The sequence below is a fragment of the Schistocerca serialis genome, chromosome 1 (genome assembly GCF_023864345.2).
Source record: "Schistocerca serialis cubense isolate TAMUIC-IGC-003099 chromosome 1, iqSchSeri2.2, whole genome shotgun sequence".
Taxonomy (NCBI): Eukaryota; Metazoa; Arthropoda; class Insecta; order Orthoptera; family Acrididae; genus Schistocerca; species Schistocerca serialis.
The window spans coordinates 863,344,680-863,357,452 of NC_064638.1; positions in this window are offsets into that span (position 1 = coordinate 863,344,680).

The following is a 12,773-nucleotide window of genomic DNA, read 5'->3' on the forward strand; positions in this document are numbered from 1 at the left end:
GAAAATTTTAAGCATGAACGACTTATTTGAACGATTAACCAAACAAATTGCATGACAAAATGAGCAGCTTAAAACACACGTTGATCAGTTCAAAACACAGAATGATCAGCTTAAAACACGCGTTGACGAGCAGCTTAAAAAACAAAGTAATCAGCTCAAAACACATGTTGGTCAGCTTAAAGCACAGGTCGAAGAACAAGGACTTAAAATTAGTAAACAAATCGAAAAGGTAGAACAAAAAGTGGGTAATTTAAGTTCTGTAATAAATACTATGAAATCTGAAATTGACACAATTAATAAAAATATGAATTCTATGCAAGAGGTAATTGACGACATTAACAGTAGGTTTGATGTTGAAGTTCTCAACACCCAAGAGAAAGTAGAGCCTCTAGTTAAACAAAAGTAGACGAAAAAGTTTTCGGTCTTAAAACTGAGATCGTAAACGAATGCCAACATGGAATATCGTAGTTGAAAAAGGCAGTTTCAGATACTGAAAGAGATTTAGGCGAAAAAGTTACCGGATGTGTACAAAAGTGTGAACAAAGTACATCGAAAATTGAAGGCAAAATTTTCGAGCTCGAGAGTAAAATCAAAGACGGGCCTGGTGTTGTCTGTAATGGCACGCCACTTACGAAGCTGTTGGAAGTTGAGGAGCGCTTCGATCCCGCCAAGAAACATAACGGATGGTATCCATTGGATTTCATCAAAAATTGCGGGAGGATGTTTCCTGAACACTTGTCTGGTCAGGAGAAGATAAACGTAGTAATTAGCGCCTTAGCAGATGACGCTAAGCGCTGGGGAATTAACTTGAATACCGAACTAATGACGTTCGAAGAGTTTAAACAAAAGTTTACAGAAGAATACTGGTCCGTACAAAAACAGGATCGTTTGTGGTGCGAGTTTATCATGACCAAACTTCATGATAACAGGGGCAGGAATTCTTTGAAAGATTTCTGCGAATATTGATATCGAAAGTTGACACATTTAAGAGGGAGAAAATCCGATTCTGAAATCGTTTGGGAGCTATATAAAAAGCTTCCTGAAGATTCGAAGAGATATGTGGGAAGCAAACATCGCAGCTTCCAAGCGTTTCTCGAAAGGGTCGAAGACGAAGATCACTGGCGCAAAAGTCGTGCCAATTATCAGAATTTTAGTAACAGGAATAATCGTAATAACGATGAGAGGAACGACGGCGATGGTTTTCGCGTCAACATGATACAGAGAGGTAGAGGCAGAGGAAGAGGAAGAGGGAGTTATCCAGGTCGCGATAGAGGGTACACCGCGCACAATAATAACGATGCGGGAAACTGATTTCCGAGAACATTGCAGGCCAAACGGAAGCGGACAGAACATACCGGCCCCGATTTAAGAAACAATACCGGATTGACAGCAAAGTTATGAGACATGTTAGGAACAGGCGTGGAACGACGCAGCGTGTTGTTGCGAAACAAGCGTCAGGTGCATGTGCAGATGATTCATCTTCGCCACACAGTGCGATACATGTTAACAGGCGAGTGGAGCATCAGAGGGCAACGGCCCAGCCTAGCAGAACAGCTGTTCAGAGAGAAGCCGCTAACAAGGCGGCAGAATTAGGTACGAACATTGCCATAAGAGCTGCCAAATACATTACGAGTGGTAATTCTGTGGCGGAGGAAATAGTAGATGGAACAGTGGATACACAGAGAGGTGCGGTTAGCAGTGTAAGCAATGAAGTAAATGGCGAGAATGAATTAGCAGAAGTAACTGACTGGCGTGTGGAGATCGACGATCTGTACAAGGGCCTCAAGCAGTGTGAGTGGGAGGATTTTAAGAAGGAATATGACGCAAGGAGGTTAATTAGTGAAAAAGGAAATAGTAGGGACGTCGATAAGGCGACGTGGCCAGAATTTAAGGAGGAGAGAGTAAATAGCGCCGCACAAAGTACGCGTGCTGCCGATAGGACAATGGTTAAAGATAGGGAGGAATTGGAGGATGAAATCCTAAGCACTGACGAGGAAGTAACTTCTGTTAACGATCCGCCAACAGCACAAGCTGTTACCGAAAGGCACCGTGGGGAAGGGGCAGGTAATTACCTACGAGTAGCTGAAGTCCACGAGGATTACACTAAATATGAAATAACAGTGAATGTGAGTAAAGCTGATAATGAGGCCGTTTTGCCAAAAGAGGATATTGAGTTAAAATTAAAGCCTGACGAAAATGCAGAGGAAGAACTTAGTGCCTGTCTCAGAAAAGCTTTTATGTTAGAACCTGAAAGTGATCCAGAATGGTCGGAATCTGACGATAGTTCAGACGACGAGTATTTTGGTGCTAGTGAAAATAAGGGGAATACAGCTAATTGCGATATTGTACCTACTGATGACGGAGTTTCAAAACAAAACCCAGATGTTGGGACTGAACACAGAAAAAAATAGCCACCTAACGACTCAGTGTCTATTTTGCAAAGAGTTCAAGTAAGTAAAGACTTTGAACTCCAGAAACCGAGAAAGCCACCAGATATAAATGGTTCACGGATCAGGAACGTATCTTGGAACTATGTCACAGTCGACCAAGGTGCATTGTGGAAAAAACAGGAAGGGGCATGATTTAGAGTCTGGGGCAGATTTATATTGGACTTTGAGAATGTCATGAACACCTTACATCATGAAACTGCTGGGTTCCCACCAGAAGAAATTTTGTTAGGCAGGAGAAGTAAAAGTTTAATTGAGGAAAAATTAAAGTTTCCACCTTGTACAAGCTTGGGGTTGAGTCAAAAGAAAGAATTAGTCAGAAAAAGGGCAACGCAAGGAGCTGAATCTAGGTCTAAAATACATGATATAAACCTGAAAGTTTCGAAATTTAAATTTGGGGATTATGTTCTTTTAAAAACCCACGAAAAATCTAGTGAACTGAACCATGAAATTTCCAAATTTAAATATATTTATAATGGACCGTTTATAATACACAACATTCCACACGATAATGCTTACTACCTGATCTACCCAAAATCCAAGAGACCTTTATGTGTAAGAAATGTTGAGGACCTGAAACTGTATGTTCCTAGAAATGAGTGACCTAAGTACACTCAGACGGCAATCTGCAGTAAATGTGCTGTATTTTACGATGAAACTATTTTATTCTAAATGTAACAAGTATTTGTAAATGTATGTATACCATTGTCAGTGTGTTAATGTACTTATGTAAGTTTCAGATTACCAAATGCACTATAAATGTAAAAACGATGGAAAAACAGGCTGAAAAGAAAAGCAAATGCTGCAAGCCAAATAAAAGATGGAACTGCCAAAAAATCAAAGTGGGCAGTACAGGAGTCGAGATATAAAGGACTACCAAACACCAAAGAGGACAGATAAATAGTCCAAAGAGAATTGTGTGTTATAGGTGATGTGATAAAATGATGCGAAATGGACTGCCCGAATCTGAATAATAGGCAGCAAAGAAGTGTAGTGATTTTTCTAAATAATATTATGTGTTTATTAGTAAATAAGGAAATGACTGCAATTCAATGCAAGCAGCAACAAATTGTTTTATAGTGTATATAGTTATTTGTATATGCTTTGTAGTTAAGTGTTTGTGTTCCTAATTTTTATTTTTTTATCTGAGAAATTTAATAATAATGAGTAATTTGCTACTTAAATCATGTTGTGATAGGAGGTTGAACTGTGCCAAAGGCACTTAAGTAAATGATAGGTAAATGTTCTCAATATATTAAAAATTATAGACCTCTATAATGTGAGTGATAGGAAGTTTAGTGATACAAAATTTTATGATGGTACATTAACACAAAGATTCAGAACCCCTGTATAAATATAAAATTCAGTGTTTCCATCAAATTTGCACTTAGTGAAATTTACTGGAAACAGGGGCATGTGTAACAACAACAAAGCTGTACTGTTGTACAAGTAAGTATTTTTTTTCTTCTCATTTTTCGATAAACTTGTGTAATTAATGTTCTGATTTCAATTCTTTTTGTTTCATGTCATTGTGGTAAGAAAACTGTAAACAAGTAGTGTTTATGTCAAATGTCAAGCAATATTGTAATAGAATTGAAATGTAACAAATGTTGAGACTGTTGTAAGATGTTTAAAATTGTAACTGTGAGTCTGGTCCATACCTAGGCAATGTGCTAGGATATGTAGAATGCAAAACCTCGGGTGAATATCCTGTCTGTAAGGGAGCGGTAAAAGGTGGACGGCGGGCGAGCGCCGGAAAATGCGCACGGGCACTGCACAGCACAACAGGCTCAGCAGTAGTAGTTGGAGTTTGGCACTGGTTTGAGCAACACCTTCTGGAGCGAGGAGGCTCTCCTGGAACACGTAGCTTCACTGAGCCTTGGGTATGCCGTTCCAACGCCCACAGAGCATGGCAAAATTCCATAGGCAGTAAATGGAAAAGTATTGCGGCGCTAAGAAGAATTGAAGTGCCGATACGTTAAGAGTCACAGCTGTGGTTGTATGTGTGCTCTGTGCCTCGCCATCTCGCCGCCCACCAACCGCCGCATCGATACAAGCAGGTTGAAACTTTTAGTACTGTATTCGTATGGACCAGAGAGTGAACTATTCAATAATAACCTAAATTTTACCGGAACTTTCCCCTCATTTAATTATCCTCACAACTAACCTAGACAGGGTCCTTTCCAAATGTTGTGCAATCCGAGTGTCCCGAAATGAAAAATTAAATTTTGTGTTAATAATAATTACTTGCAGACCTAGTTATGTTAGAATGGTGTTTAAAGAACTGTTTTGTTAATGAACCAGTAAATGAATAACGAAGGTCTAACGAACTTGAAAGAGAACTTTAATATTGCTATAGTAATGAAGTTTAATTATTTCGAGACAGATATAAAGGTATTTAAATTAGCGGTAAATAAGATGAAAAGAGTAGTAACTTATATACTGGAAATCTTGAACGCATAATAAATTCAGTAACCAATTTTTTTAATACAGTGATCATAACAGTTTCAGAACCCCTCCCCCCTTTTTTTTAATTCATTTGGATTCTGAAGTGTTCTAAATTGGTTTGACCAGCAAAAGTCAAAGTCAATATAAAAGTCAAAATTTATCAGTGTTTTATCTTTATCAAAATTGACATTTTGGGTGTGGCTCGAAAGTGCTATTTCTAGGATAGGTAACCTTTGCCTGATTTTAATCAGATCAATAGACAGTACGAAGTTTTGTAGTATACATTATAGTGTAGTGTTATGTATTCATGGTTTTTCCATATCAGTACAGAATGTGAAACTATCAGTTCAATAGATTTTCTGGTTCTAAAATTCTACTATATTATGCAGTGTTACTACTTGTTGTTTTGCATGAATATCTACCAACTTGTACAGGAAAGCCTAATTAGGCTGGCGACCGTATCATTATTAAACTGATAGCATCTTCAGTGTTGCTTTTGATCTATCCTGACGTGTAGTTGCATTTTGAACTTACTTGACGGATCATTGTTATTACAGAGTGGGTGTAAGTCTGATTTGCCACCATTCAGGTACACGCGGTCGATATCTATACGAAAATACTTTCTCATAATGTGAACTCTGTTCACTTACCATAGCACAGGCTTCAATGAGTATTGTGTGCCCCACGCACACATACGTTACAGGTGAAGGGGAAATTCGCACTGTCACCCTGTGAGTCATTTGATGGTTTTCATCGCGAGTGTTGTGGCTTAGTGACAATACTCGGACTGAATAATCTATCGATTAAATTATTGCGGTCTCAAATTGCGGTCTTGTTTACCGAGCGAATTATATGACACTGAACAAAACTTCAATTCCAGAGAACAGTGCTTTAGATCCCAGTCTGACCTTATTAACTTTTTTAATAGCGGGATTATCATTGAAAAAGACGTGGTCCATTAATATCTTCTAACTGAGCTTGTACTCGGTCGGTAATAACTACTCTGTTTTATTTACATCCTTTCTTACCGCCTTGGTGTGTAATAAACGAATGCATGGGCCAACTGCATTAGCATGTGTCAACTAAGTATGTGTTGGATATTGTATGGGTAGGTTATCATGGGCTGTTAGTTCACTCACACATTTAAAATGGCCCTGTAAATAACGCACCAGATGTTATCCACCTGCGACAGTTTAAAACAAAAGCGGTACAATAAACTGGCGAGTGGTGTCAGCTCTTATTATATTGACCTTATCATTTGCAAATTTTACATGTGAATCATGCATTATTTTCTCGAAATTTTAACATTAAAATAAGTACTGGTAATTGCTAACAAACAGGGTAACCGACGAAAGTATTTTTTTTTAAATGTATTTTTTTCCCAGTTGCCTCTTTCACTCGTGTCTCTCCGCATAACTTGGTTCAAAAAGTAAATATAAAAACGGAAAGCAATTTTTTTTTCTTCTCACAGCCTTGGGCCGACTGCCTAATTGGTGAACTCTGCACAGTGCCTGAGAGCTGTTCCGCGGACTACATGTGAAAGACCTCCCTGTAGAAAAATTTCGCTTTCATGAATATTTTAAGCACGCACCCCACTCTGATCAAAAGGGCGTCGCAGTAAATATAACGTTCAAGTAATTAGCGATTTATGTCCAACAGACTTCCTGCCAGCCCGTCGGCAGCGTTATGACACATCGACTATTTCATGTTTTCGGAAGAGAGTGGAAAGGAAGCAAATCATGTCTTGGACGAGGAAAATTTACTTCATTGGTTAATCTGACCTTTACTGGTCGCAGACAAGTACCTAACTTTTACGTCCGGATTAAGTAAGTCTGTGTTTAAAAGCAAACTTGCAAGATGACTTCAAGCAGCATTCTTATTTAGTACTGAAAAAAATATAAAATTTTTGTACATACATCTCAATTTTAAGAAAAAGTGTACAGCGAAAGGGACCTGCTAAGACTCATCATTCACTGAAGAGTTTCCTTAAAAATTATTTTCACATACAAACACAATACATGCTATTATCTACTTTTTTTGTAGTAAGAGGGTAAGGTGTCTCCTTGTGCTTCCTGTGGGATGTTGTAATTTGGAAATGGTGTGAGGATAAGTCATTAATAAGATAAGAGACAGCAGTTTACTCTGGAAAATTTTATGAAATTCATTACGCTTGATGGAGGTAATCATTTATCGAAACTACGACATAGCGTGTCATCATTCCTACAAAAGCGGATATTGAAAAATACATATAATATAATTTTATCAATGTTTTGTTGTTATGTACGATTTCGTTGGAAATTGATCCATTTTACATGCATTATATCGTTGCATATCGACATAAAAGTATTACTAAGTTCATAAATACTAATAATAATAAAACACAAGTCACGGAAAAGTTATAGCACACAGTATCTCGCATCCCAGTAAAATTTGACTTGTACATAATAACTTACAGAAGTAAATACATTATTGAAGCAAAGGTTGCAAAAGTTAGAAGATATAATTTCTGGCGTCCTAGTTTTACTTGCAAATGTTGGCTATCATTTGCGCTTCTCTGTCCATACCCGAACCTGTCAGAAGATGAAATGAATCCTGAAAAACGGCTTTGCAAGTAGAACATTCACTTGTGAGCAGCAGTCCTATCCTGTTCAGCTGTTAGGCTAGCCAATCGTGACTCCTAGTTTAATCCTCAGTTTATTCCTGAATAGCCCCCAGTAGTCTTACATCTCTCGCCTAATGTTTCTTTTGATTCACTTGTTAAGTCTCTTCTATGGGACTCCATACCTGTCTATGGAGGACAGCGTGGAGGGTAAAAATCGTAGAGGGAGCCCAAGAGATGAATACACGAAGCAGATTCAGAAGGATGTAGGCTGCAGGAGGTACTGGGAGATGAAGAAGCTTGCACCAGATAGAGTAGCATGGAGAACTGCATCAAACCAGTCTCAGGATTGAAGACCACAACAACAACAACACCTGTCTTGTGATCTGAAATGTATCAGGTGGAATGGTTTCCTTGTTAGCATGTGTGTATGTTCCTATCTTGGCCAATTCATGAGCAGTGTCATTTCTGTAGATTCATGCGTGCGAAGGTATCCATTGAAACATTATTTATTCGTATCTGACAGTGATATTCTGCAAGACTTGTCTCATTTCCATTATGGGTGTTGTTTCAGTGGAGTGGTTTGCTGAGATAGTTTGAACGACTGGTCCAGAATCAACAAATGTTACAGATTTTTTAAAATAAGGTGGTTGTATGTATAAGATTGTTAACTGCTAGTTGGACTACATGCTTTTAAGTTTCAAAGTTTGTCATATGTTCCCCAACAAAGGTGTGTTCAGAAAACAACTTGCAATGCAGCTCAACTCCAGATGCAGCAGTAATGTGGTATCAGTGTGGTTCTGGGTAGCACGTTTGTTGCATCGCATTTATAACCATATTTGGAGTTTCCGCCTTAGTAATGATCCGTACTGTCAACTGACGGTTTTTGATGTCCATTTGATGTAAAGGGCTGACAAGTTTGTCGCCATTCTCTGTAGTTATATTTATACCTAGACTGTCCAATACAATTTTGTATACTTGGGTTGGTGCTGTTTATGGTTTTAAGGTGATCTCAGAGCCGATTTTGATCCAGGTTGCTCTCTGTGACGTTTTCATTTTGTTATGTTCGTCACAGCTCGCTTTCTGCTACAGTGGAAGGACTTTTTGTTTATAGACGTCTGGCTCCAGTGATTGTGGTTTTGACTGCTTCGGTTATGGGGCGAAGTGCATTATTCTGCATCTCTCTAAAGAGTCTATCTGTTTTTGCGTTGTGGAAATCTATATTTCACTTCCGTATGTAATAGCAGGTTTCATATATATAATGAATGTTTTGTTTAATATTGGCAAAACGTAATTTATTATCTAATACTGCACCTAGGTTTTTGGTGCAGGTGCTCTTTTGAAGCGTTTGGTTGTCAAGCTTTAGACTGAAGTTCGGGTATTATGTCGTGGAGAAAAGAAGTGCTGTATAGCTTTGATTTATTGATGATCATTTTATTGTCTAAAGAATTTGTTTTTAGAACATCTAATGCTTTGTTCATCGTTTCTTCCGGTTTGTGCTTTTGGTTTTAAAATGTTTTATCAGTGGCCCATATTACGATTTCTTCTGCAGGCATGCTCACATTTATATTTTCCGCGTTCTTCAGTGCTCTAATGAGGTCATGAATGTAGATACTGAGAAGTGTGCATCTACTGACGGCTCTCTGAGATAGTCCAGCTTCGCTTTATTTATAACTCGAGTGTACCTAGTTCCAGCGTGTTTTTCTCCACGTTTGAGTCAGGAACTTCTTTTCACTCAATTTAACACGTTTCCTCCCACATATTTTCAGTTTACTTATAAGCTTTCTCGCCAAATACGAATCACATGGTCAGTGGAGATAATGAAGTACTGCTAACGAGCATTTGCTTTTTATTGCATCCTGATTTGATGTTTTGTGTAAGCCCCGGAAATTAATAGCATGTGGCAATGTTATCCGTGAAAACTGCTTGTCCTTCTTGTATGATTTCCTGATATTCTAGGAAGTAACTGAATCCTGAAGATATAATTTTTTCAAAATTAATACGATTGATCGATAGGACTTGATGCCTTCACTGCTATGGCTGCAGTGTTCACCCATTCAGTTGGTACAGAATTCCTTGCATATGCATAAGAGAATGAATGCCAGTTCACCTCCTACATGTTTTAAGAACTCTGTGAAAGAATTTTCTGGTCCAGGTATTTTATGGTCTGTAATCTGTTTATTCTTTGGTTTAATTGTTCCATGATGAAGTCACTATTAAGTTGAGTATTTAGTTCGTTTATGTCTTTAGTTTTCCTTGCAAATATTTATTTTCTTATTTCTTTTGGTTTTTGCTGTGAGTATATCATGTAACGTGGTACTTCTTCAACTCTTCATCTATTATTGTTGGATATGGAACTTCTATGTGTCCGATTTTCATAGCCTGTCTTTTCTCCAATGTCTTCTTTTTGTTCAAGATATTCAGTAAGTGATACGATTTCGTGCTACTAGTTCTACAGTCCATGTTACTTAAGAAATAATCCCATGTTTGTAATTTCACATTGTTCGTTTTCTGCTTCATTTCGCCATGTGATAACATCTCGCTACTGTTCCTCGTGTATGTATATATGTATGTGTGTGTGTGTTTGTGTTTCTTTTTCATTCCGTATTTTCAGAGTTTTTTCTGATCCTCGACTTTTTGTTTGTTTGATAGATCGCTGTGCCAAAAGGGCTTGCATTATTGCATCCAGCCTCGTTACATAGTATCAGTAAAATCTTCAACTGATCAGCCAGCCTGGTTTTGGTAGGTGTATCCCCAGTTATTAGATGCAACTTTGAAGTCCCTGCGGGTGTTATTATGTATATATTGAAATTTTTATTACTTAGAAGGCTGCAAATTCCATAGAAGTTTTGTTTATGTATCCACAATATGATAGCAACAACTACTGCAACTCTGCAGCGCCATGTTCGTTCGTTCAGGTATCCGGGTGTTCAGTACTGTAGTACTTCTAAGTGGCTAATACTCAACTTCAGGCAGGTCATGTCAATAGTAAGAGCATTTGCCCAACATGATTCTTCTCCATTGGAATCTCGGATTATCTTCTAAGTAATTATGTCGTCTAGAAATTAATCTACAATCCGGTTTATATTTTTTCAGGCTAATGTCGTGTATAGCGTCAACAGCTCTTCGGAAATGACTGTGAAGGAAAGTTTTAGAAAGGCACGATGCTACTGTTTCGTCGTGAGTATAATTGTAATGCGCCACCTCGAACTGGACAGGAATGTGGAACAGAATCGGTTGTGTCTTTTCGAAAGCAGGAGCACCATTCTTTTCCGTAGGAATTACATCACGTCCCACCCCCTCCAGCAGTGATGTCAAAGTCAGATACATAACAAAAAAATGGTTCAAATGGCTCTGAGCACTATGGGACTTAACATCTTAGGTCATCAGTCCCCTAGAACTTAGAACTACTTAAACCTAACTAACCTAATGACATCACACACATCCATGCCCGAGGCAGGATTCGAACCTGCGACCGTAGCGGTCGCGCGGTTCCAGACTGTAGTGCCTAGAACCACTAGGCCACTTCGGCCGACAAGATATATAACACCCCACCGCGCCATGGAAACGTTAAACAACCTGTTCACTATGCGATCCCGCAGCTACTTCTTAGACAGAAGCTGGCCCTTCCCAAATGTTTTATTATTAACAACGTAACAATGCAGATGTCTCCATTCCTAGTCTGTTTTTACCGAAGTGGGGAGAAGACGGCTTCAGATCAGAAATTTTTAAACTGCGTGCTGTGTTTCCCACTTTTTTTTTTTTTTTTTGTAAGAATGGTCTTAAAGTGCTACATTTATAACTTCAGGAATTACATAATGTGGACACAATCTCAGTGATTTGCTACACCTATCGTAATATGTCAAGTGCTCGTGAATACCTACCTTCTGACGATGAGCCTTTAACTGCTCGAAAGTAAGGTAATGGAAATGTAAGTGTTTTCAAAAAGCATTATGAACTGCCTGGTCGCAGTAGTAATACAAAGGATCAGTTATATAAATCTAGATCCATACATCCCATGCGGATTTTTCGTGGTTTCCCACTTCATCAGAAGCCTTCAGTGGTTTACAGGAACTACGTACAGTCTACATACGGTGATTGGATGGATGGAAATTTGAAACGCCATCTTCCAGAATTAGTTCACGTGATACATCAGTTCAAATATTTCATACGTCGACAGGTATTACTCTGGTCACGTTAGACTAAGTATGAGATGGCTGTAGTAGTTATGTAACTTGATTCGTATTAGATAGCAGACTCAGTCACACTGAGTTAAAACATGGATAATAACTTAACAAGGTTGCATATGAAAAGATTATTGCAAAAATAACATTAATCTGAAAAAGTAAATTTTCCAGAGAAGCAAAAAACTGGATACAGGCTGTGATGAAGTGTAGGATAAATCGATTAATTTTTAAATGAACTGTATCTTTTAGATAAATTTTAACAATAAATAAAGAACTGTAAAATTACCACGTTGCATGTACGATTTTTTAAATTTTATTAACTTTATTGCTATTGCAGGATGAACATTGTGGACTAAAATTCTAATACCAAAGTTTGTGTTACCAAAATTTACGTTATTCTATAAATTTAACATACAATATTTCGTCTAGTATGCCCTTACATGTAGACTAATAGTGTTTTTACAAAAAGCATTGACAGAAATACTGTCAAGTATGTGCATAGATTAAGGAAAGATTGAAGATATAACAATATGAATCGTGACATTAGGACTTGAATTTCTTATTTCACCTAACAGAATAATGGCAAAATCATGGTTGAATACTACAAAAAGATTAGATTAAATAATACATTTTGTATGAATCAGCTTCAGGAGTGTGCACGGAAAGCCGATTCCGGACAAAAAAATATCCGCGCTCTTCAAAATGTAGTGCATTAGTTGTCCTATATCTTTCCATTTTTTGACGCTGATAGCTACTTAGTCATATGCAATTTCTGCACGCAACTCTGATTTTGTCTGCAACGATTATCGAAAGGAAAAACGGTATTTTGTGAGACTATCAACATGACAGTGATCTTAAACTTTTCCCACGAACATTTCATTGTGATGGAAGTTCACAAAAGAGGACGCCGTGAATTTAACTTTATTGCTCTGGTCCACACACTTTCCATAATTGTCGTCCGAAAAAAGTGATCGCTTATAAAATTTGGGCCACCATTTATTGTAGTCCAAAATCCCTATCGTGTTAATAAGATTTACTTTAATATTTTGTTTTCAGAGGTGTGTGACGATATATTCGACATACTCCTACACA